A 6000-nucleotide genomic window follows, 5' to 3' on the forward strand; every position below is an offset into this window, starting at 1 on the left:
GAACCTGGGAAATGAGAGCAATGCCTGGGTTTTCACCAGGATGGAGATAGTAGGGGCTGGAGGGATTGGTGGTGGGATCAGTTGGAGTTACCGTCATGGCAAGAAAGGATCAAGATGCCAAGAACAACTTCAAGAAAATGATCACACTTCTGATACCATATTGTAGTGAGGCCCAAAAGAAAAAACGAGTAAGGCCCAATAGCCTAAACCGAGAAAAACAATGTGCTAAGTAATCCAATCTAAGATAAAAATATCTCTGCCATATGTTTCCAGACTTTATCAAGTCTTCGAGAATGGGTAGAGAGAGAAAGGTGTTGAACGTCTTCTTCGAGATAGAGAGAGAACGAACGGGAGGCACGCCGGAAGTTCTTCACGGTGGATGATGGAAGAAGAAAAGAGATAGATCGAAGCAAGAGCAGTCAGGAAAGGTAAGAAAAAAACTATCTTCTCATTTATGTAAAATATTGAATGTTCTGTGTATACTGTATGTTCTGAAACTTAAAATACAGAGGGGAAAACCTAACCTTTTATAAGGTTAGGAAAGGGAAACGGGAAAAAACACACAAGGGCTAACAATCCATAACAGAAAACTAACTACAATACATGGTATTGATGACGATGATGAAATTATTCTTGATATTAGTGAAATACTATCTTTCTCATCAAATATGACAATCTTGAATGTGAATAATAAAGTAGATGACGTTCATGTCATATGTGATGATCACCACAAAGGGTTGTGATAGAATATTCTAACTTGACAATGTATAAATTCAAATTTCAGATCTATTTCAATTTTTATTTGTTATTTTATCTACTAATTCTTACTAACACAATAGGGATATATTTGGGGACAAATTATTTCATGACCTCCCACCTTCACAAGGTGGGGACGAGATTCATACACCTACCAAAAAAAATGGTAGGCATGGCACTAGGTTGAGAGAGTGGATAGCTACCTGCAATATTGATCATAGACTGTCCATCTATTTTGATATACAAATCTATAAACCTTTAGAAGAGAATAACACAAAATTCGTCAACTATATGGCAGAGTATCCTGCTATGAAGTCGTAACTTATCACTAGTTCAAAAACAACGTACAATGTCGAATATTTTAGGCCTTTCACTTCGAGTTCGAGGCTGACGTCATATCGGGAGATGTTAAATAGACGTCGAATTTAAAAATTTTGACCTTAAATTAACATCGAATTTTGTCAATATTCGACGTTAAATTAACATTGAATTTTGTCAATATTCGATGTTAATCAATTCTTTTTTGTTTTTTTTAATTAATTGTGATCCTTTTTTACAATTCTACGAGACCTGAAAACCAGAAAAACAACAAATTTCAATTTTTGGTATTTTATAAAGCATGAATTATGAACGTGTAGCGTGGTATCAACAACGAATAACAATAACCAACAACAAACAAGTTCAACCAAAGAACAACAATAAACCAGTTCAACAAAAAAAAACAACAAACAAGTTCAACAATCGAGTTCTTTAAAACGAAAACGAAAACTAACCTTCAAAAGGTGGGTTTGTCGGAATAAAGTGTCGTCACCAGTGAGAGAGAAAGCAGAATACGCCTATGAAGGACAAGAACACAAAAATAATCGGTGAAAACAAACGAAAATCACACATAAAATAGTTAATTAACATGCATTTGTATCAAATGAAAGAAATATTACATGTGATGATCATCAAACTTCGTTCGAGAAATGTTTGACAAGAGAAGAGAGTCTCGCACGCTAACATAAAGTGAATGGATTTTCAATCTCCCGCTCAAATTTTTATTAAATTCACTAACCTTTTGATATCAAACGCTAAGGCATTCGACATTTTATATCCTATTACGTCAAATTACAATTTTAAATGACGTTTAATAATTGCATTTATTTACAAAACTTCCACCAGTCATTTTTAACCTTGTTTATTCAGTGGTTGGACATTATACGCTGCTTTTGCACTATTGTATATAATTTTTCGTGAACATATATAACTAATATTTAACATATGTCGTTGATTCTTATTGTACAGGTCACAAATGACATCCCAAACACCAATCTGTTGAGGATGAAATGAATTTCATATGCTTGGGAATGATGGAAGAATTGTAAGATTGTGCTTACAACTCATTATATATATGGTTCCAAAAGTGATAAAAAAAAGCATGTGAAAAGTATCAATTTTTTTATAAGGACACATGGCAGACTTTTAAGGAGAATCAATTAGATCCTACCTTTCTCTATTCATATTATGTATTAGGTTAAACTATTTATACTAACATATTTCTAACATAATTCATTATTTATACTTTGATGTCATAAGCTAAGAGGAGAGTTGCACAGGAGATCGCAAAAAAAATCTCCACCCTCATATTGTCTCATAAGGATTATGAGAAATTGGATCAAAAGATTATGAAATAGGCAACTTCCTCTAATCTTAATGGGGTCTTAGATATGAGTATGATGACTCGTCCTCCTTGCCCTGATACATGGAAGAGAGCTCGCCAAAGACCATCAAGGCAGTACACACTTAAGGAAGCAATGGGCGTAATTATGCGCATTATAAGTACCTGAATGTTAATATATTATTAACATATTTGGTTAACTTAATTTCAAAATTTTGGATTGTAGGATGAGTTGGTGGAGAAAAGCACATAGGGTACTTCCACTTCACACGGGCATGATGGCATATTGGCAATTGCCATTGGTCGTCGAGAGCATCCTGGACATGTTCGTGGTGTTGGAAAATTTGTTGGCGTTCGTCAATTCTTTGGTCCTTTATCAATCCATCGTAGAAAAACTCATGTCATTGAGGAATTCCTCAAGTTTATCAAAGAAGAAATCAAACAGAGATGAAGGAGGAGATAGGGAAGGAGATGATCGAGATTAAGAAGGAGTATTCTGATATGCTGGCACAATTGAAGAAGGGGTACTTTGATATGCGAGCATGGTTGTTAGCAGACGTTCAAGCATAATTAACCTCTCCCTTAGGCCAACTTAGGAATCCCTTTCAATAGCCTTCTCCTATTTGTATAATCACAAAGGGGAGTTGTGATGATTTCTCTCAAGAGGCTTCTCTCATTATTGATGCAAACTATGAGTTGTTCAATGATGATGCCCTTGAGTGCTTGATGGCTTTAGGTAATTTGTCTAATTATATTGTTAGGCATGTACTTCTTTGTTGAATTATATTCTTTGATCTATTGTACAAATATTATTTGGTTACCTTAGGTAAAATGTATACATTGGGGTCAAACATACACCATGAAACCATTACAACTGATATGATGAGGGTCGTGGTTGTAGATGTCCAAGATGCTACTACTTGAGGCCCTAGGAAATTTTATCCTTTGGTCAGTTAGATTAGAAAAAACAATTGTAAAGGAGATAATTGTCCTTAGTTTTTTTAATGATGCATTTTATTTTTTTATTGATATATACTAATCTTATTTAAGTTTTTAAATATGTATATAAGGTTGGAGCACAAGGGGAGGAACATGTGAATGAATCGCGGTCACAACCATCATTGTCTCCACAGTTTCCACAACAACAAAAATTTTTAGAACAACTTGGTGGATCGGAAATGAAGATCTCCCTAACACATATAGAGTTAGAAATGCCTCTTGAAATTACAAACAAGACATCCCACCCTTTTTTTACATGTCAGAAGGATTTTTGAAGTTCTCTCTAACATTGATATGTTATGTATATCAATATTAAAACTTTGGTTGTTGTAAGTAATTTTTTACTTTTATCAAGTTTGAATATATTCAATGTGTTATTATAACATTATTCATTTTATGGTATTTACATCGTATATGCATTGAGAAGAAGAATTACGATATATATATATATATATATATATATATATATATATATATATATATATATATATATATATATATATATATATATATATATATATATATATATTGACCCTACTGTCATTCAAAGGAATTAGGAATAAAGGTGAAGAGGTACAAAAGTACCTAGAGACCTTTGAAAAGGGAAAAAAAAATTTCTACTTAATATCTTATTTGGTCGTACGTATTATTTTATAAATTAAATTATATTTATGTAAAACTTATTTGACACTAATATTAAATTATGTTTATGTAAAACTTATTTGACACTAATATTGTTTGAATTTGCAAGGGTACGGGTCACTGGCAGTTGCTAGTAATTCTTCTTCAACCGTCTTTTATGGTTCTCTTGTGTTCATTAAACAATAACCTTAACACTTTAACAATTAAAAGTACACCAATAGCGTAAGTTTTTTAATAATTTATTTATTGTGTACACATAATCTAATTTACTAAGTTTCATAGTGGATACAAATTTCAATGTACATTTAATTTTTATATAATAGATGAGGCTCATTCGAGGTTGTAGGAACACATATTGTCTCTAAAAGGAAGTTGTAGTTCATTGTATCAATTATACGTCGTTAATCTTTCATATTATTGAAATATAATTATAATGTTTATGATATTTTAAGAATTTAATTTATAGTGCTCATGTCAACCGGAGAGTTTTGAGTATGGATATTATGTTATGAGATACGTGCAAAAAATCATATTCATAAATATTATTGACACATGTAATTTGGTAATGTAAACATTTTATAACTAACATCTTAAATATTTATCTCTATAAGTTGATTCATACTATTTAGTGTAGATTTTGAGTAACAAGTCTCAATAGAGAAAAAGTACTAAAGGAATATCATGAACAATAAATTTTATTCCTCTTAAGTGTTTATAAAAAATAAGGTTAAGTATTTTATAAGTTTCTATAAAAATATTATATATATAGTCAAGATTAGAAAGTATATGTAGTAAAGATGCTCACCAAAACTTAAACCACAATTTCGTGAGACGTGTAGATCACTGTTCTTAAGTACTTATGTGCAGAACTCTGATAGAGTTTATACTCAAGATAATTTTCAGAAGGGGGAAAGAGAACGAAAAATGAAACTCAGAAGAGAGGAGAATGAGAAAGACTCAACTTGATGTATTTTGGAATGGGGAAGAGTTGTCTATTTATAGAACTAAGAAAGAATAAAATAAATAAAATACATTAATACCAATCAATAATTTTAACGTTGCAAAACTAATTGATATTGAAAAATTTTAATGTTAGCATACTACCATTGAACAACGTTTCTTTTGCAATAATCTAACATTATTACAACAGTATATCCATTGGATAACTGTATAAAAAAAATCTTTTTTATAAGTGGTGTAATAAGGTTTTTCTTCGTGAGTGTTTGGCTGTTGGTGCATTTCTGCCATCCTATTACAGTTTGCCTCCGCCTTGGGCACGTTGCATCAATGAAAGCACTATGAATGGTTAAAATGCTCTTTTCGAGTAATAGCCAACTCCACTAAGAAAGAAAAGATTTTCTGTTTCGATACAAATAACAAGCTAAAGGGTTTACTGTGGTACACGGATTAATTGCCACGTATAAAACTGAAAGTAACAACATAATGGAATAAAAGAAATCAAATCAGCTGATAATTTCTAAGCCACACTCACATTGTAGTTATAAACTAATAAAATATTTTGCCGAGATGATGATATTCTATAACTTTTAATTTAGTGTGACATTTAGTAGCAAGATGCTCATTTATTCTTTAAATATTTTAATATCATTCACGTCTATTGATCTAAAATTATTTTATAAATAATAATAATAATAATAATAATCATAAATACCATTATAAATTAATCATTGAATGAATATAATAATATTAAAATATTGTAAAAAAATGTTGTTAAAGTATTATTATTATTGATTTATTTTTTAGTGTTTGATATTCTAAGGTATTCATATTCATCTCCGCCAACAAGAGAGACCTCGAAAGCACAAACCTGAACAACCTTCGTAGAAACCACCGAACGATGCGTAGGTTTATGTGTGAAAAATGTCTTGCTACTGCTTATTAAATTGTGTTACTTTTGTTAGTTGTTCCATTGAGCAAAATCC

This window comes from Vigna radiata, unplaced genomic scaffold (genome assembly GCF_000741045.1).
Source record: "Vigna radiata var. radiata cultivar VC1973A unplaced genomic scaffold, Vradiata_ver6 scaffold_100, whole genome shotgun sequence".
Lineage (NCBI taxonomy): Eukaryota > Viridiplantae > Streptophyta > Magnoliopsida > Fabales > Fabaceae > Vigna > Vigna radiata.